The 21,461-nt window shown below is 37.5% G+C and overlaps 1 protein-coding gene and 1 pseudogene across 1 annotated transcript in view; one reads left to right on the top strand and one right to left on the bottom strand.

Moving 5' to 3' along the window:
* The window catches only part of LOC114053986 (gamma-1-syntrophin-like), a 489,285-nt gene that overhangs the window by 183,294 nt on the left and 284,530 nt on the right, over positions 1 to 21,461 (bottom strand). The window lies entirely within an intron of this gene.
* LOC114053800 lies at positions 14,357 to 15,941 on the top strand (annotated as a pseudogene).

Genomic DNA, 21,461 nt, shown 5'->3' with positions numbered 1-21,461 from the left:
TTCTTTCTTTTTTTAATGTGAACTCAGGAAGTTTTTTAATATTGTGCCCCAATTCCATTTTCCCCATAAACCCTGTGGTTTTTATCATGTGGTTTCACATGGCACAGTGATTTCTAGGAACATATATATCCCATTAATCCAGAACTGATTGTAATTTTTAATAGGTCTTAACAGTCCACTAAAATTAACAATATGCAATTCAAATACATTCAAGTTTTAAAAATTAAGTGTCCAATACCATACTAGGTATTGGATTAATTAGGCAAAATGTAGCACAACTACAATTCAATTCCGCAAAAATTTATTAAGCTTCTACTGTGTACTAGGCTCTATCAATCAATTTTTTTCTTTTAGTACAGATCATGATTGTATTAGCTATTTTGACTTTCTTATCATACAGCTTACTCACATGAAATTTGGAATGTTTGCTAAAAAAGATGAGAAGATGGAGGTAATGCAAAAATAGGCCTCACATATTTAAGGGGCTATCATAAGGAAGAAGAATTAGACTTATTCTGGTTATTCCAGGAAGGGTTAGGACCAATGAATGGAAATTATAGATTATAGGTTATACTTACATATTTGTATGTTTATAAATATAGATTATAGGTTAACTTGAGATCAACAAAATGAAAAATTTCCAGTCAATAGCAATTGTTAAAAAAAATGGAATAGGCTAACTCAGACTACTGTACATTGGAGATCTTCAAACAAGGTCTGTTTGACCACTTGTTTGGGAAGCTAGAGAAATGATTAATGATCTACGCAGGAAATGGACCAGAAGATCTATGAATTCAAATCTAACTCAATCTATAATTCTATATTTCTAGAGTTAAGCTGTTTTACCATCAAGAACCAAGTCATTCAGGAAATATTTGCATAGTAAGATTTGTTTCAAGTGACTCAGTTATAATGGAGGGAAAAAAAAGAAAAAAGAAAAAAGGAGCATCTAACTGCTGTAGAAGACAGTTTTTTAAAGGAGGAAGTAAGTGGCTAGACCTAAAATAAAGACATGGATCTGAGACATATACTGAAAAGAACCTTAGAATCAGTAGAGTTGGAAGGAAACCCTGAGCTCACAAAGTCTGGTATCATTAATCTCATATATAAAATCTCTATCATGTGGTCATACATTCTGTATTTGAACATCTTCAGTGGTGGAGAACTTGTCCTCAAGGTAGTTCATTCTATATTGGAGAATGCTAATTGTTAGGAATCTTTAAAATAAGAGATCCCAAAATTTGCCTTTTTGTAATTTTTATCTATTCACACCATTGATCTGCTCTCTAAGAAGAAATTTACTTCTTCATCTGTGACAGCACTTCAACTTCCAAATATCTGAAAACTGTTATCTTGTATCTTCTACATCTTCTATGCGTGTATGGGTGCTCAAGGTAGGGGGAGCTTCTCTGGGGGGAGGGGTTGCTGAACCCTTTTCAGGGCCGCTCATCCACCTTTAGCATCCACCTGGCATTCAAATCTCACCTGTGGCTCTAAGAAGCTGTAGGATGCAAAGTGACTACACCCTGGTAAACCATCTTGGCATATAGGCTAAACTAGGTTGAGGGTAAACCTGTTGGTTAGTTGGAGGAGATGTCTATCCCAAGCAGGTGATGTCTTCTTCTGGTGGAATGGGCTGATGAGAACTATTTGTTCCAAAGGCCATGAAGGTGGCTGAAGCAGGCATTGTGGAGGGCTTAAAGCTTGGTCAGACATCGAAGTTGCCAAGATCATCCACTGCATCCTGGGCCATTGCTGGTCTTCCTGACTTTTGTCTTGTCACTGGATCTTGATGACTCTGGAAGAGAAAGTGAGGCTGACAACTTTGTGCAACTCTGCCTCACTTAAATCCAGTTCACCCATGAGTCAAGACACCACCCTGAGATAACATTGATCTTCTTCGAAAATGAAGGACAAATAACAATAGGTCTGCTATGTTCAAATTTGAGCATGATACAGATCTACAACTAATTTTTTTTTTATTACAGGACTATTCATCCTCCACCATCCTTGTTGTCTTCAATGGGCATGATGCAATTTTAAAAATTATTTCTAAGATATAGAACTCAGAATTAAACATGGTATTATGGAAGAATGTAAATTCCTTTAAGAGCCCTTAAATTTCTATCATTTCTGTGTTGGTACCTCCAGAATTTAGCACAATTCTTTGCACTTAAGAAGATAAAGACTAGATATATGATTTTCATTGGTGTAGGGAGCCCCTTGGTGAGAGAACTCCCTCTATCAATGCAGGTGGACAACTTCTTTGCAATGTATAGACTTTATCTAAAATATCAAGAAGTTAAATGATTTTCCTAGGATCACATAACTTATGTATCACAGGCAAAACTTTTTTTTTCTTTATTTTTTTTCCTCTTTCTTTATGGTAATTTTTATTTATTTTTTTATTTTCAACATTTACTTTCACAAGATTTTGAGTTTCAAATTTTCACCCCATCTCACCCCTCCCCCCATCCCAAGATGGCATGCATTCTAAATACCCCTTCCCCTAGTCTGCCTTCCCTTCTGTCTCTCCCCCCCCCTTCTCTTATCCCCTTCCCCTTCAATTTTCCTGTAGGGCAGGATGGATTTCTGTACCCCATTTTCTGTATTTCTTATTTCCCAGTTGCATGTGAAAACATTTTTTTTTTAAACATGTGTTTTTAAAACTTTGGGTTCCAAATTCTCTCCCTTCCTCCCTCCCCACCCACCCTCATTGATAAGGCAAGCAAATAAATACAGGTCATACTTGTACAGTTATGCAAAACACTTCCATAGCAGACATGCTGTGAAAAACTAACTCTATTTCCCTTAATCCTATCCCACCCACCCATTTATTCTATTCTTTCTTTTGACCCTGTCCCTCCTCAGAAGTATTTGCTTCTGATTACTCCCTTTCCCAATCTGCTCTCCTCTCTATCATTCCCCTACTCTCTTGTCCCCTCCCCCCACCCCATTTTCCTGTAGGGTAAGACAGATTTCCACCCCCAATTGAATGTGTATGTTATTCCCTCCTTAAGTCAAATCCTATAAGAATAAGATTCCCTCTTTCCCTCTCACCTTCCCCCATTTCCCCTCCACTGTAAGAGCCTTTTCTTTTCTGGTTTTTGTTTTTTTTTTGTGGGATAATTTGCCCCATTCTACCTCTCCCTTTCTCCTTCTACTAGTATATTCCTCTCTTACCCCTTAATTTTATTCTCCAGATATGACCCATTCATTTTCAACTCACCCTGTACCCTCTATCTATCTATCTATGTCTATATATACATACATATAATTTTTCCCCTCCAACTACCCTAATACTGACAAAGATCTCATGAGTTACAAATATCATCTTTCCATGCAAGAATGTAAGCAGTTCAACCTTAATAAGTCTCTTATAATTTTCTCTTTCCTGTTTACCTCTTCATGTTCCACTCGAGTCTTGTATTTGAAAATCAAATTTTCTATTCAACTCTGGTCTTTTCATCAAGAATGCTTGAAAGTTCTCTATTTCACTGAATGACCATTTTTTCCCCTGCAGGATTATACTCAGTTTTGCTGGTAGGTGATTCTTGGTTGTAACCCTATCTCCTTTGCTCTCTGCAATATTATATTCCATGCCCTGCAGTCCCTTAATGTAGAAGCAGCTAAATCTTGTGTTATCTTGATTGTGTTTCCACAATACTTGAATTGTTTCTTTCAGGCTGCTTGTAATATTTTCTTCTTGACCTGGGAACTCTGGAATTTGGCTACAATATTCCTAGGAGTTTTCCTTTGGGGATCGCTTTCAGGAGGAGATCAGTGGATTCTTTCAATTTCTATTTTGCCCTCTGGTTCTAAAATATCAGGACAGTTTTCCTTGATAATTTTTGAAAGATTATGTCTAAGCTCTTTTTTTTTATCATGACTTTCAGATAGTCCAATATTTTTAAAATTATTTCTCCTGGATCTCTTTTCCAGGTCAGTTGTTTTTCCAATGAGATATTTCCCATTGTTTTCTAATTTTTCATTCTTTTGGATTTGTTTTACAGTGTCTTGATTTCTCATAAAGTCACTGCTTCCAATTGCTCTATTCTACTTTTTAAGGACGTATTTTCTTCTATAAGCTTTTGGACTTCCTTTTAGAAAACATTTGGCCAATTTTGCTTTTTAGGGCATTCTTCTCCTCATTGGCTTTTTGGACCTCTTTTGCCATTTGGGTTAGGCTATTTTTTAGGTGTTATTTTCTTCAGTATTTTTGGGGACTCCTTTAGCAAGCTGTTGAGTTGTTTTTCATGATTTTCTTGCACCACTCTCAGTTTTTCCTCTACCTCTCTTACTTGCTTCTCAAAATCCCTTTTGAGCTCTTCCAAGGCCTGGGACTGACTCATATTTTTCTTGAAAGCTTTGGATGTTGGAGCTTTGGCTTTGTTGTCTTCTTCTGGTTGTATGTTTTGATCTTCTTTGTCACCAAAGTAAGATAGTATAGTCTGACTCTTTTTGCGCTGCTTACTCATGATCCTGGCCAATTACTTGAGTTTTAAAGTCTTTGTTAAAGTAAAAGTCTGCTTCCAATGTGAAGAGTATACTGTCCTAAGCTTCAGGGGTTTGTACAGCTGTTTTCAGAGGTACTTCTAGGGACCTGTAAATTTTCAGTTCTTCCAAGGTGGTGTGATAAGGGGTAAGGTGTTTCCTTTCCACAGCCACAACAAGCTTCACCACACCAGTGTTCCTCCTAGCCCCAGGATGGCCCCTTAGAACTGTGACCCAGATCCAAGCACCAGTAAAGCAAGAGATTCCAGCCTCAGCACTGGCAAAGAGATCCTTGCAATCCCCCTCTGATCAGCCACTCGATTCCCCCACAGTCTGTGGGCCAGAAGCTCAGGAAACAGCCACGGCCCCGGCCGCGCTTGAGACTTGTGACTGAGACCTACCTCCTCTCTCACCAAAGTCACAGACTTTTCCCACTGACCTTCCATGTTGTCTTTGGTGTTCCTGGGTTGAGAAGCTTGGAAACTAAAACAGCTGCCTGTGATTCATTGTTCTGAGGGCTGCTCCAGGGTCGCTGCAGCCTGTGCACCAATTTCAAACAGTGTTCCTCTCCCAGCCTGGCTCAATATACCTTTCCAATCAACCATCCAGGCTGTCTTTGGCTGGAAATTTATTTCACTCTGTCTTTTTGTGGGTTCTACTGCTTTAGAATTTGTTTAAAGCCATTTTTTTAGGTATTTGGAGGGCTTTGGGAGAGAGCTCAAGACAGTCACTTCTTTCCCTCTGCCATCTTGGCTCCACCCCCCATCACAGGCAAAACTTGAACCTGCATCTTTCATGTTGAAGCTTGGCTTTCTATCTACTATCCCATACTACTTTTCAGAGCATTTGATAACCTATGATATAATAGGGAGTTGATACATTCTTTTTAAGTCTTACCAGGCTAGAGTTTAATGGAGATTCCTTCATACTAGAAATTATACATCTATTACATCAGCCCAAAGTTACATTAGGTCTTTTTTCTATCACATCACACAGTTAACTCATATTGAATATCCAGTTCACTAAAACCTTGAAGTCTTTTTCATTTTAGCTGCTTTTGTAGGCCTATCTAATCCTATCATTGTGTAATTTTTTAACCCAAGCATAACACCTTCCACTTATGTATAATAGATATGATCTTGTTGATAAACTCACAACAAAGAAGGGATAGCAAAGGTCATTTTTCCCAGGCCACAGATAGGAGTCTTCATAAGGCATCCTGGGAATTAGGGGATCCTAAGAGGAAACTGCCATATGGTACAGTGGATAGGGCACTGTACCTGGAGTTAGGAAGACCTGAGCTCAAATCTATCCTCTGACACTTACTAGTTGTGTGACCCTGGGCAAGTCACTTAACCTTCGTTTGTCTCAGTTACCTCAAATGTAAAATGAAAATGAAAATAACACTTATCTCATAGGGTGGTTGTGAAGATCAAATGAGATGACTTTTGTAAACCTCTTAACATAGTGCTTGACAAATAGTAGGTGCTTAGTAAATGCTTATTCAATCCATCCGTACCAAAAACTGAGGGTTAAAAAAAGAGAGATATGAAAGTGAAGGCATGTTACACCATGTCAATCAAGTCCAAGTCCACTACAACTAAAAAAAAAAAAGCAGCAAAGGACAAGTAGGAAATAATCAGGAAGGAACTAAGAAAAAAGATATCATGAATCTCAGAGTTAATTGGTGTTCATGACATGAAACGAATATGAATCTTTTTTTCTAATTTATGAAGGTGGGACTGTTACCATTCATTCTTAGTTAAGTGTGTCTTCACAGGCTACCCTCTGTGCCTGGAATTCACTCCATTCTCTTATCTACCTATTTAATTCTTCTTTTCTTTCAAGGTCTTCTCACAGTTGTCACCTCCACAACTGATCATCCACTGATCAATCCAACTGAAAGTTACAGCTTCTCAGTTTCTCCTAAAATACTTTAGAATGACTTCTACTTTATTCTTACATCATTCTAACTTCTGTAATAGGATCTGTCACCCTCACTTATAGGTTACCTGCCAGCCTCTTATTTCACTCAGTCACATATTTAATCTTATCATCCTAAAATACAATCTAGATACATGTCTGTAAATTTACTCATTAATTAATGTACTTTCAAAACATCTATCAATTAATCAACTAAATTCAGAGGCCTACCCTAGTTCATAATTTTTTTTTAATAAACTGGAAAAGCCTCCATTCACAATAATTACTCTTGTCTCTCTGTATTAAATCCATTAATATTTTAGGATTAACTGAATATTAAAGTTATCTCAAATACTCACTATAACTACAAATGACCTCACTTCTGAAAACATGATCATATCAATGAGTTCATTCAGGTCAACACATAGCTCTTGGTTCTCTTTACAAGATAGAGGTCATGATAATAGTTTCATAAAAAGAATTCCTTTTTATAATCTTTCTCTGTGCCTTACTCAGTTTCTCTCCAGCCAAAAAAGGAAAATAGGTCCTTCAAAGATGACTTCTCAAAGAATCACGGTGACTACTACTACTACTATTAATCTCACAGCTTCTCTGCTTTTTAAAGAGACAACAGTTTTTACAATTTCTGTGGGAAGTAGGCTATTGAAACAAGGGCTGTGGCTCAGATTCTTAAAATCTGGTGCACCTCCAATCAATGTTCTAATAAGCTTTGTCTTTGGCTGAAAGAAGGCTTGGGTAGTCAAAGTCATTCAGGCAGGACTCGTGTCTCTAGTTCTCAATATTTTGGGGTCCCAGCACCCCTAATCCTCAACATTTTGGTGGTCCATACTGGGAAACTGCCTAACCCCAAGTTCTTCTCCAGCCAAGACTGGAAGGTATGTAAGCCTCCCCTCTCTCCCTATCCCCCTCTCACGCTGCAATTGGGGTTGTTCTCCAAGCACCTAGGAAAGTTTGGAGTTGCTTTTCAGGAAGACAGTTATGAGGCTATCTTGAACTCAGCCTGAAACTTTCAGGTTCTTGGTCCAGTGGTTCATTTCAAGGCCATGGACCTGGGCACACATTCCACAGCATAGAGGACAAGGATGGATGCCCTAAATGGAAGTGTATGCCCAATTCTGTCAATTCTCTTAATTCTCCCAGCACTAGGGAAATGGGAAAACTTCGGGTGCTTTTTGGTTCCCTGAGGCTTACTTACTCCCTTCCCTCTACACCCCTAGATCCTCCTCCATGGAGGGACTTCTGGTCCCCACACCTGTGCCTGCAGGATCCCCCTTCTCTCCAGGCTTCATGACCACTGGATCCTCACAGCTTTGCCCCTATTTTAGAAATGGAAAAGGTCTCTAAGACCTTGACAAGGAAAGTTTTGTGCCTAGACTCTATGATCTACAGCACCAAGATAAATTGTAAAAGTTCAAAGAATTAAGATTCTTCTTCCTGTAGTCCCAGCTCTGACCAGGCTGACTACAGTGAAAAGTTAAAACAGCTAAGAACATCTTAGATTCTGGAGGTTTTATGATTGATCATTAAGAAGTTCTGAAACACCTCCTTACAATCCTAGTCACTCCCTTTCCCACTCCCTTCTCTTTGAGTCAAGAGGGTATCTCCCTTAACCCCTGTCATAGGAGAAAAGAGTTTCACCCTTCTTCCCCCCACCTTTGAATTCAACCTCCTCCACCTGGAGAAAGGAAGGAGGGGGGAGGGGCAGCAGTGACAGCCTGGGTCCCACTGGCAATGGCCTTGGGCCCTGTGGCAACTTTTGCCTGGAAGCAACACCCATGTTCAGCATATCAACCAACCGCAGCTGTGGGGAGAGAGGAATGAGGAATGGGTAAAGGTAAAAAAGCCAGCCAGCCTTGGAACTTGGGTAAGCTGGCTCTTTTAAAATTGTAGTTTTAACATGTTAATGATGTTCAAGTCAATTCTCTGTGTAAAGTAATTTGGAAATACATTTAACAAAATTGAAGTCACCTGATTGGTAATGGGTTTGTTTTAAGTTTCAAATCAGCAAACTTTTGTATCAGTTATGTCAAGCAACTTTTCATAATTTGGTTACAGTTAAAACAATTTGGCTATCACTTATGAAAATTGTAAGATATGCTGGTCATTATTTTAATGTGCAAACTTGCCAAAAAGCTAGTTTGGGTTATGGACTTGGTTATATATTGGGTTATGCACCAATGCACTTGGCTTGCTTCAAATTTTCAAGTTTATAGAAATAATCTCTAACAATTGGTTTTGGCATTAGGACAAATTTAAATTTGAGGTGTAAATCTGGGAAAATTTTTCCCTAAGCTGTGATTAGTGAAACTTGTTGTTTTAGGTAAAAGGTCTCTGGACTGTAACTGATGTTATTTTGAGTTGTCTGATGGATCATAATAAGCCATCCATAAAAAATAGTCAATAGTGTACCATCTAAGAGAAATGCCACAAGCTACTTAGAGAGAATGTGATACTGGTGGGAAGTCTGCATTGGGAAAAGCTGAGAGGACAATTTTAGCCTCAGTCTAAGATGGGATCCTCCTGGCTCAGTTTCCCCATTATGCTCCTTTTAAAAGGACTGTTACCCACCTGACTATTCCTAAGTCTGGCTATGAGGTGGAACTGATACTGCATGATTGGAAAACTGTAAATTATCTGAATTCAAGCAGAGCTAAGGACATTTTAAACTGAAATATTTGGGCCCTAAATCCAGTCCCTGCTTTATCCTTTTATAATAAATTTGTGTAATCAGAGCAAGTAGTCTGTAAAAGATCAGTGCAAGTGCATGAGATCTTGCTGTTTTGACCTGAATGTGTGATGTGTAGTCATTCAGTACACTAAACAACCAAAATTAAATCAGAAACATCTTTTTTTTTATTCTAATTTTAATTAATTTATTTTTTTTAGAGGGAGGTAAACTATTTGGCCTAACCATTACTTAAGTATCCTCCCAAGCCTTTTGTTAGAATTGAAGTAAAAGTCAGTCTCTGGTAAATTCATTTGTGTAGCTATTGAACAGGGGTAGAGGGGGGAGCTTCTACCTGCAAAAGTGTTACTTAAACTTTTGAGAAAGTAATAAGATCAAATAATTCTGCAGGTCAAATGTAAATGATTTTAATGAGGCTGTTGCACTTTTACTTCCCCCTATATTTGGGCCCTGTAAACTTGCTTGTCCGATTTGGGTCTTCCAGACTACAGATCATTCACCTACAGTTGGTAGCAAACAGTGGGTACCAGCCAATGTTCCCCCAGCAACCCCTGGATGCAGCCTGTGCTCCGTTCTAGTCAACTTCCTCTTTGGGACCCCCTTAAGGCAGGGACAGCTCTATGCCCCTTGCCAGTAGTAAGAAGTTTCATAGGCTAAGACCTTGTCCCTTACCCCAGAAGAATTTGGGTCCCACTGTTTAAGGGGGAAGTGATGGTGTTGGTATCTGAACCCCAAAAAGGAAAAGCCCTGGACTTTCCCACATGCCCAGGTCCCTGGTATTCTCCTGGGGCAATTGGTCCTTCCCAGTTAATTAACTGCCCTTTCATTGTCTGCACCTGGCCCCACCCTAGACTTCTACTCCTTGATCTTATCTAGACCCTAGTCTCCTTTGCCCATGTGGTCCAGGTCCCTGGTGTTCTACCTCCCAGTCACCCTAGCTGACTGGCTACTTCCATCCAGATCCTCCCTAGATCCCTCCTCACAGTCACCTCAGACTACTCGATCACTCCTAGATAAGATCCATCTTGGCTGCCATTAAGGTGCTGAGATCCTTAAAATCTGGCCCATTTACATTAGCAATACAAATGCTTAGATTCCTTAAGAATCTGGCCAATATGGCAGATTTTAAAACTCTTGCCCATCCCTCAGTTGATGTTCTAATAGACCTTGTCTTTGGCTACAGGAAAAAAAAAGAAGAAGAAGAAAGAAACAAGTGCTGTACCTGTACTGGACGCCAGGGAAATTGGCCAATGAGGGCCCAGTCCTTGGTACATATGCAGATATTCTCTTCTTAGATACATTGTATGTCAGTTAGTCAATCAATGAGTGTTTATTAAGCACCTTCTATATGCCAGGCATTGTGCTAAGTAATTCTCTGCCTACTAAGTACAATCACATGAAAACTTTGGTGAGCTACTTCCTGCTGTCTTTGACTGAGAGGTTAGTACTGTGTAATGATGAGAAGTCTTCTGACAGGTTGTGGAGATAGAAGATCTAGTGAGTCAACAGTAGCTGATCCAGAAGTGAGTATGCATATAAAAGGGATGATCTGCCCCTCTCTCACCCTCTTTCCTTGGTGGCTTTCAGTGTAAAGTACTACTTTGGGCTTCTGGGTAGCAGAGAGACAGTTAGCTGAACTCCCCCAATCAGACACTATATTTCTACAGGCTATAAACCACTGTTTCTTTTGTATTTCCTTGTTTCTGTACTTTAGTGAACAAGTATTCTGAGATGGGAGTGCCCACAAGATCATGTAAATTTAGGAGATCCTAAGGAATCATTAGAAATTATATTATTAACTAGAATTGGGAGCAGAGTCCACAGTAGGTTCAGGAATTGGGAGGTAGTCAAGCAGGATGTGGAGACACATGTTCCCAGGCAATGACATTGTGGGCATTTTAAGAGCTGAAGAGATTATTACGCTACATAGAGTAATGTAGGCAGCAACAATAAAACAATTAAGGAAGCATTTTAGCAATTAGGAGACAAGTGGAATCTTTCCCTTCCCTGGAATTCAAGCACAAAAGAACTGGGAGAATGTATCAGCAGTAGAGCCGCTCAAGACAGCAGATGGTTAAAACTAAGAGGAACTTTTGAGAACTCTACAAAGGATAAAAAATACTTCCAGGTCCCAGAGTTGGGAAGTATAACTTTGTCATACAGTTTTTCTATGCATATACTTCACTACAATTAGACTATTTGAGTTTACTCTGCATAGGGACCTTGACTGCACAAGGGGAAAGCACACCCCTGGATTATGGGACATGTTTCATACCAACTGTTCTATCTATATTTTCTCAGTAAATCCCATTTCTAAAAGTCAATAGAGTTAAACTGGTTGAGAGATAATTGGGAATACCCTGGTATCAGCCCAGGAATAGTGGGAAGCCACAATGTGAGAAACCATAAGTCCTTTGAGTTACTGCTATAACCCTGAGGAGTGTAACATTCAGCTGTAATCTGTAAATGCAAATGCTGCACTGGGCAAGCAGGTTTCAGAGTGTGTGCCACATACTCATCTGAGTAAATCTCATATACTTATGAGTAGCCAAAGTAAATTATAATGGAAAAGAGTACCATGTTTGGTATTTGAAGACCTGGTTTCTATTCTCAGCTCTGCTACTCATGTGTGTAATGGTGGATAATCACTTCCCTTTTGGATCTGAGTTTCTTCATCTATAAAATAAGGGGTTTGGACTAAATTATCTCTAATATTCATTCCAGCTCACAATGTAAAGTAACTTCACTGGGGGCAAAATGATTTTGCACTATTATATTCCCAGTTTCTAGCATAATATAGAGGCTCAGTAAAGGTTTTATTGAATTGGATTGGACCAGAGACATATATGGTAAATTTTTTGTATAAATAAGTGACGTGAATTCTTTAATTAGTTGCATATTAGTTGAAACAAATACTCATCTTTTGCTTCAATATTATTTGATTTAATTAGCAAATAATATGGCTTAATCATATTAATGCATGGATATACTTTTGATACCATACTTTAAAGTGATTCATTTATAAGTTTTGACAAATTTTTCCTAACACACTTTTTATCTCTGTCATTTTTTCATTAGCTGAATTATTTTGGATTGTTTGTTCTTACAAAGGTAGAGCTATTAATTCCAAGCAAAATTAAAGCACATTGTTTTGAACACAATTAGCTTTCACTTGGAAAACACAGCCCAATTAGACTTTCTTTAATCTGGTTCCAAATGCCCAAATTGGGAAAACAAAGCATCACTGTGTTAATTATATAATAGTCTTAGCAGTGATTTCATTGTACACTACTATATTTCCACATTAATTTTAATGCAAATCACCAGGCAAATTTTAAGGAAAATGCTTGAATTAAATATTACTACATGGAATATTAGAGGTTAGAAATTTCATGGACAAAAATCTTTTAACTGGAAATAAGAACAGTTGGAAAATATCTTTTTTAAAAGAAGATAACTTTTTTGTATAAATTAATTATATGTGTATTTGATAAGAAAATCACTGCTGTGACTGTATCTAAACTGTGTCTTAGATCATCCCTAAATTCTCTAACCAATTCTTTTGGTTTTAAAGACTATTTAATGCTCAATGGTAAAAAATAATTCGCATGAAAAACAAGGAAAAGAAACTATCAAACTTACTGTTTCCTATTGGCATAACGACAGATATCATGAAATAAATGTCTTTAATCTAACTATATAGTCAATGTGACTCAAACATTTTCCTGGTAAAGTGTTCTATGCACAATATTTCACAGCTGTGGAAGGGTAGTAGCATCACTGAATGAGGTGAAGCTGTCCATAGCATCTTAATTGCATGGATTTAATAGCTATTTCAAATCATTGAAGTAGTTCCATTCATTGAAGATGAATTCCAAGTAGTTTCCTGTCATAAGAGCATCAGGCAGGATTCAGGGTCATTGTAAATCTGAGAGAGCAGTTATTTTTGGATTCTTGCCTTTGCACGCTGAGTGTGATCTCAATGACTTTAGTATAAAAATTAGCAAACTTCACAAATGTCAAGAACAGTATATTCATAGCGAATTGAGCTAAATACTTTAATACTTGTTGGATCACTTTTCTTCTAGAATGTTTTATATTTCTTCTAGTTTATCCAAAGTATTTCACTATTTTTTCCTGTAAACATGATTGAGAAGACCATAATAATTATGTGACACGTGAAATAGTTATTTTGCCACATACTATTATTGAGAAACAAAAATGTTTTAAGAAAATACAATTTAATGCTCACTCTTTATTTTCTTTTTTCTCTTAAACAAGATAACAAATTTATGAGTTCTGTTCTAATGACAAGAAAATTGCACATTTGTTACATTTTCCAAAAAAGAAGGATTTTAAAAGATCTTTGTGTTCTGAAAAATCATTCCAACCCTGCCACATGTCCTTTTCTACCATGGATATTTTCAGCCATCCATCATAAACCTATAGATGGAAATCAAACAGGGATTAGGAAGGAAAAGAAGAATATACAATATATAACACTGGATTTGTTGAATGATTTATTTTAAAGAGGGAGTTGACACAGAATCATAGAGTCATAGATTTAAAGCTAGAAGTACTCTCTGAGGTCATGTCCAGCGGTGTCAAACTCAAATAGAAATGATGCTAGTGGCACCATGGTAAAGCACTGGGCCTACGATCAGGAAGACTTGAGTTCAATCTGGACTCAGATACTTACTAGCTATGTGATTGTGGACAAGTCACTTATCCTTTGTCTACCTCAGTTTCCTCACCTATAACATGGGAATAATAGTAACATCTACCTATCTGCGTTGTTGTAAGGATCCAGTAAGATAATATTTGTAAAGCACTTAGTGTTATAATGATGGTGCTGCTGCTGTTGATACCTGTAGCCATATACTGATTTAGAAAACTAGACATTACAAATATGTTGCATTGCATTTTTAATTTATTTTGTTAAACATTTTTCAATTATATTTTCATTTGCTTTGTGCCTGTACTAAGGAATTTTGGCAGCTAGGATTGTGATGCTTCTGATGAAGTTCAACCTCCACATTTTATAAGTGAAGGAACTAAGGCCCAGTGATAGTAACTTGTTCAAGATTGCATAGATAGTGCTGTTTTAATGCCATCTATGCAGGGTGCTGTCTTCTCATCCTCCTTTGCCTCCTCCCACCACTGCCCTGTGTCAGCTCTGGCTGCATGTCCTCACAGGAGTTGCAGATCTTAAACATTTGAAGTTCTTACAATATGGTGGACATTAAAAACAAAGAAACTGAATTTGACCAACAAGATATGGAGGATGATGAAGAAATGGAAGAAGAAACTGGTGAGGATGCAAATGGCAAAGCTTGTCAGCTGACTATTCAGATGCTGCAGAATCCTCAAATTCTTGCAGTTCTTCAAGAAAGGTTGGATAGTTTCATGAGAACATCTACTGGATACATTGAAAGCTTTCCCAAAGTAGTTAAATGACATGTGAATGCCCTCAAAAACCTACAGGTGAAATGTGCTCAGATAAAAGCCAAGTTCTTGTGGCAGCTAGGTGGCGCAGTCGATAGAGCACTGGCACTGAAGTCAGGAGGATGTGAGTTCAAATCTGTCCTCAGACCAAACACTTGACACTTACTAGTTGTGTGACCCTGGGCAAATCACTTAACCCCAATTGCCTAAAAAAAAATTTAAAAAAAGCCAAGTTTTAGGATGAAGTTCATTCTCTTGAAAGTATGATGTTATATTTTTTGTTGTTATTCAGTCATTTTAGTCATGTCTGACACGTCATTACCTCATTTGAAGTTTTCTTGGCAAAGACAAAAAGAAACTGAGGCAAACAGGGCTAAGTGACTTGGTCAGACTCACACAGAAAATAAGTGTCTGAGGCCAGATTTGAACTCAAGAAGATGAGTCTTCTTGACTTCAGTCCTGGCACTCTATCTACTGTGTAACCTAGCTATCCCTGTACTGTTATTTACCAGCTACTTTTGATAATAGAAGTGAAATCAAAGAAAGAATGTGAATGATGATGAAGAGATTTCAGAGGAAGTAAAAGAGAAGGCTGAGCTTGAAGAGGAAGAAAAAAATGATGACAAAAAGACCCTAAAATAATTCTTGAATTTTGATTATTTCTTTAAAAAAGTTGACTCATTCAGTAATATGGTTCAGGAACTTGATGAACCTGTTCTAAAGCAGTTGGAAGGTATTAAGTAAAGTTCTCAGATGCTGGTCAACCTATCGGTTTTATGTTAGAATTTCAGTTTGAACCCACTGAATATTTCACAAAAGAGGTGTTGATGAAGAATATATCACAAATAGTCAGAGCTAGATGATGCTGATACCTTTTCCTTTGATGGAACAGAAATTTTGAGTACAAGTGTACAGAGTGTCAGAGAGGTTGAAAAAAGGGGGAAAATGTCACTTTGAAAACTATGAAGAAGAAACAGAAAGGCAAGGGACTCCAGACAGTTTGAATTGTGACAAAAACAGTTCCTAATGACTCTTTCTTCAATTTCTTTTCTCCTTCTGAAGTTCCTGAAAGTGGAGACCTAGATGATGACATAGAAGCTATCATTGCTGAAGACTTCAAAATTGGTCACTTTTTATGTGAGCGTATTTTCCCAAGATCAGTATTATATTTCAGAGGAGAAGCTATTAAGGATAATGATAATGGTGAAGGTGAAGAGGCTGGTAATGAAGAAGGGGAAGATGAATCTGATGAGGAAAATGATTCAGAACATGACCCAAAGAAAGATTCAAACCAGCTGAGTGCAAGCAGCAGCTAGCAGTGTGTGCTGTGGCTTTGAGAATTGCTGCACTATCCCAGCCTAAACATACTTAGTAGTTATTTAAAGTATTATGTTTTGTATTTTCTTGGTGGAATCAAGTAAACAATTTTTCATAAAAAAGGGAAAAAAAGAAAAATATGAATGTTTAAGAACCAATGTAACTATAGGTTCATTCTACTTAGCATTTTAATAGTATAATTTTTAAGATTTATTTAGAAATTTTTAGTTTTCAATATTCACTTTCATAAGCTTTTCAGTTTTCAATTTTTTCCCTCTCCATCCCCTCACCCCTCCACAAGACAGTGTGCAATCTAATATATGCTCTACATATACATTCATACTAAACATATTTTCACATTGGTCATGTTATAAAGAAGTAATAGAACCAATGACAGGAACCAGGAGAAAGAAGAAACAAAACAACAAAAGAATCTGCTCTGCCATCCACTTCTGTTTTATGGGACAGTTAATCCTATTCACATTCATAGTTATGATTACTATCTGAGTCTTTCTCTCCATCCTATTCCCCCTGTTTATGCTTTTCTCTCTCCTTTTGCTCTTTCCCTACTCCCTAGAGTTTTGCTTTCGACTACTGCCTCCCTCAATCTGCCCTCCCTTCCATCACCCCCTCACCTTTCTTTCCCTTTTCCCTTACTACTTCTTCCCTCCCTTCTACCTGCCCCTCCCTTTTCTTTCTTCTTTCTCCTCCTACTTCCCATAAGTTTAAGTTAGATTTCTATACCTAACTGTAATAGGTCTTTGTGCCTCTTCATGTGATTTAATTTACCCTTTTCTGCCTCTTCCTTTCCTCTTCTCCCAGTACAATCCCTTTCTACCACTTAATTCAATTTTTTATCATCACATCAAAGTCAATTTATATCCACAACCTCTGTCTATTGTGTACCCCTTTTAAATGTAACAAAGATACGGTTCCCCAGAGTTACAAGTATCTTCCCTTGTAGAGATGTAAACAGTTTGTCCTTATTGAATAACATGTTTTTTTTTTCTTTCCTGTTTACCTTTTCATGCCTCTCTTGAGGCTTGTATTTGAAGATCAATTTTTCTTTTCTTTTTTTTTTTGCTTAGGCAGTTGGGGTTAAGTGACTTGCCCAAGGTCACACAGCTAGTAAGTGTCAAGTGTTTGGTCTGAGGCCGGATTTGAACTCAGGTCCTCCTAACTTCAGGGCCAGTGCTCTATTCACTGCACCACCTAGCTGCCCCAAAGATCAAATTTTCTGTTGAGCTTTTGTCTTTTCATCAGGAAAGTTTGGAAGTCCCCTATTTCATTGAATGTCCATCTCTTCCCCTCAAAGATTATGCTCAATTGTGCTAGGTACTTGATCCTTGGTTGTAATCCAAGCTCCTTTGCTTTATGGAATATCATATTCCAAGTCCTCTGGTCTTTTAATGTAGAAGCTATAAGGTCCTGCATAATTCTGACTGTGGTTCCACAGTATTTAAATTGCTTCTTTCTGGCTGCTTGCAGTGTTTTCTCTTTGACCTGATAATTTTGGAATTTGGCTACAATATTACTTGACATTTTCAATTTCAGGAAGTGATTGGTGGATTTTTTGATGACTATTTTACCCTTTGATTCTAGGACTTCAGGGCAGTTTTCCTTGATTTCTTGAAAGATGCTGTCTAGCATCTTTTTTTTTTCATTATGACTTTCAGCTAGACCAATGATTTTAAAATCATCTCTCCTGTATCTGTTTTCCTGGTCTGTTGTTTTTCCAATGAAATATTTTATGTTTTCTATTTTTTTTCATTCTTTTGATTTTGTTTGTTTCTTGTTGTCTCATAGAGTCATTAGTTTCCACTTTCCCAATTCTAATTTTTAATGAATTGTTTTCTTCAACTAGATTTTGTACCTCTTTTTCATTTGGCTCATTTTACATTTTACAGAGTTCTCTTCAGTGAATTTTTATGCCTCCCTTTCCATTTGGCCAATTCTACTTTTTAAGGAATTGTTTTCTTCAGTGTACTTTTTGCCCATTTGCTCAATTGTATTTTTAAGGACTTGTTTTCTATAATCCATTTTTGTCCTTTCTTTTCCAAGCCATTGACTCTCTTTTGCATACCTCTCATTTCTTTTCCCAATTTTTCTTCTACTTCTCTTATTTCACTTTCAACCTCCTTCTTGAGCTCTTCCAAGAAGGCTTTTGGGGCTTTAGACCAGTTCATATTCCACTTTGAGATTTAAGATATGGGTCTATTGGCAATGTTGTCCTCTTCTAACTTGTGTTTTGAACTTCCCTGTTCCCATAGTAAGAATCTATTGTCATCTGCTTTTTGCTCATGGTGTTTGTCTATTTCTTGGCTTTTAAAATTGAGCCTTCCTGCTGGAGAAGAAGGGCCACTGATCCAAGCTTCTTGTGCTGGGGGCCAGGATCTGGTCACTGGCTTTGTGTGCTGGGACCTCAGGTGGCAGCTGGAGGCTGAAGGGGTCTGGCAGCTTACCTGGTGCTGAGGTATCATCAACATTGAAGCTTTCAGAGTGAGGAGTCTGGTCCCTGGAGGATGCCTGTTCACCTGGGCTGCTTTGAAGCACTAAAAGGTTTGGTTCTGTTGAAGGATGCCTGCACTCCTAGAGTTGTGTCTCCTGGAGTTGTGCTGAAGCACTGGGAGTTTTGGTTGCTGAAGGATGCTTACCTTCCTGGAGCTGTGCCTCCTGGATTTGTGCTGCAGCATAGGGAGGTTTAGCTGCTGGAGCACACCTGCCCACCAGCACAAGTGGTGGTTTTCCAAGCTGGAGTGGGTCCTGGTCTTGGTACTTGCCTGCTTCACCACCCTGGGGGCAGGATCGCCCCCTGGTTTACCGAGGTGGGGCTTGTCATTGGCTTGCTGGGATGCCTCCCATCCTGCACTGCTCCCATTCCACCAGAGTGAGAGGGATCTTTCTGGTTAATCCCCCAAGCTTCCCAGGCTACAAGACTGCTGTATCCCATCTTTCTGTTGGATCAGCTGTTCCAGGGTTTTTCCTGGGGTGATATTTTCTGGGTTTTTAGAGGTCAATAAAGTCAATAAGGGAAAATGAGAGCAACTTATTTCTTACTCTACCATTTTGGCTCCCCAACGTCTTAATCCTAATAGTATAATTTCTGCAAGATATGTAGCATGCAGTGCATCTCCTATCACATGTCCGTTGCTGCATAGTTTGGTTGTTAGAAAGTCTTTTGTCATGCAGCTATTAGACTACAGCTCCAAAAATTTTCAAAAAGTTGCTCATTGAGAGTCATATTGGTTTAGAAAAAGAAATCCTTCTGAAGAATTAATCAAAATATTTTTTTTCAGCCCAATAGTCGAATGGGCTTAAGTCTGCTTGCAGTAGCTGTGCCTTCATTACTTTGTTAAAGAAATGCATGACTTGTACCAATTAGGAGGCAATGGATTTTAAAATTTAATTTTTGAAGAGACTAGTATGCAGTTAAGAATTTCCAGTAAGACAACATCTAATGTTCATAATTGTCTTCATGTTTATGAATTTTTGTATTTTAATGTCACAGCAATCTACAAAGAAACTTTATCTTATTAAAATTATAGTTTACCACTGGGATATGAATAAAACCTCGTATTTTCAGAAGTTAGCATCCTCTTATACTTGTATAACATTGTACATTCAAACTTAAAGCATCTTTCCTTTTCTTTGTGGTATTGTGACATACTTTCACAGAAAATTGTGAATACCCAAGGAAAATAAGCCCATTTCAAATTCTTTGTTGCAATTTTAAAATAAATTGCTAAGGAGAATTTTAGTTCTCATAGGAGAATGTCTTATTTTTGACACAGTTGAATATCTACCTTGATAGTTATAAATAATGGACTTTATTTGGAAGAAGAGAGCAGTTCTATATTTTAAAAAGCAGTCCTGTATTTAACAATGTGCTAGCATAAAAGAAACAGTAGACAAAATTTCAAATCATAATAACTCTTCAACGCTCATTATCATTAAGGGTGTATTTATTATGGTCTTGGGGTTGAAGCTAGGGAGAGGATTCTATTCCAATTCACATTGCTTAATATGTGAATATATTATTTAATCTACCCATCTATTTAAATGGATAATATTGTTTCCTTATTTACCTCACAAGAGTGTTAAGATTTATTAAGTTACATTGTATGAATGTTGTTCTTGATATTGAAAGGTCAGAAATTTTAAAAACAGGTTATACAAATAGTAAGCATCAGAAGTGAGATTTGAATCAGTAATAAGTAGCAAAGGTAGAGCTTGAATCTGGGCCTTTTAACTTTATAGAAAATATTTTGTATTTTTTGTTTTGTTTTGTTTTTGTTTTTAACTGTACTATTTTGCGTTGTGAAATAATGCAATAGCATAAGCATTGAGTGCCTTAAAGTTCCTAATGCCATTACATTGTTACATCACAGGATCCTTACAATAAACCCACAAACTAGGGAATGCAAGTATTCACATCTACATCTTAGAGAAGAATGAATCCAGACTCAAATGGTAAGACTTTTGCCCAGGGTCACAAATTTAACAAATGGTTGAGTGAGAGTCAGACAATAGGTCTTGACTCTAAACCCATTCCTTCTTTCTCTCCCTCCACCCATACCATACTGCCTCCCCAGCTACCTCAAGCATGCTTAAGTAGCTCTATCTTCAAGCTGCCTCTAGCTAAGGTATTCTTCTGTGTATCTATGTTGAGATATACTAGAGAGTCCATTACTTAACTGTTCTGTAAAACATTTTTAATCAATGATCTGGATGAAGGCAGATCAGGAATGCTTGTCATATTTTCAGATGGTATACAGCTGACAATTGGTATTCAAACTGATCTTGACAGCTAAAATGGTGGCTTCAAGTTACCTGAAAGTGAATTGGGATAAAGGTATTTGGAAGGGGAAAAAAAAACAAATCAATTATACAAGTACAAGATTTGAAAGAAATTGACTGATAGTAACTATTGTGGGAGGTGGTGTGGAAAGAAACAATTTGGGTATTTGATGATATGTTCAGTATAAAGTAGTATTGCAGCATGAAGATCCAAAATGGGAAGGAAGGAAGCAAGGAAGCAAGGAAGGAAGGAAGGAAGGAAGGAAGGAAGTGAGGAAGGGAAAGAGGGAAAGAGGGAGAAAAAGAAGGAGGAAAAATAAAGGAAAAAAGTGAATCTGTGAAACAGACTAGAAAAGCAAGGATGAGTTTTTTTTAATTGCTTTATATTTTAAGACCCAAGAATATGAATTAGTTATTGAAGAACTCCTTATTCAGTAAAAAGGAAGGAAAACTGTAAAACAGTATGTTTAAAACAGAATAAGCCCATCATTTTATGACATTCACCATAGTAAGTTGCAAGCATAAACATGATTCAAATATAAAAGCTCATGTAATTTTTTTAAATGGAGAAAATGGATGGAAATAGTTTTCCCAACTATAGCTGGGAAAGAATCCATAACTAAAAAAAAAAGATCAAATTCACCGTTTCAATTACATGAAAGTAAAAAAAAATTGCATAGACAAAATCAATGCATCTAGGATAAGAAGTGACATGCAAGGTTGGGGGGGTAGTTCTTTTTATCAAAGATCTCCAATGAAGGTCTGAAACCTAATATTT

This window comes from Vombatus ursinus, unplaced genomic scaffold, assembly GCF_900497805.2.
Source record: "Vombatus ursinus unplaced genomic scaffold, bare-nosed wombat genome assembly UNPS02014812.1, whole genome shotgun sequence".
In the NCBI taxonomy this organism is placed as follows: domain Eukaryota; kingdom Metazoa; phylum Chordata; class Mammalia; order Diprotodontia; family Vombatidae; genus Vombatus; species Vombatus ursinus.
Note: the sequence above shows the minus strand (reverse complement) of the source record. Positions and strands in the feature narration are given on the sequence as shown.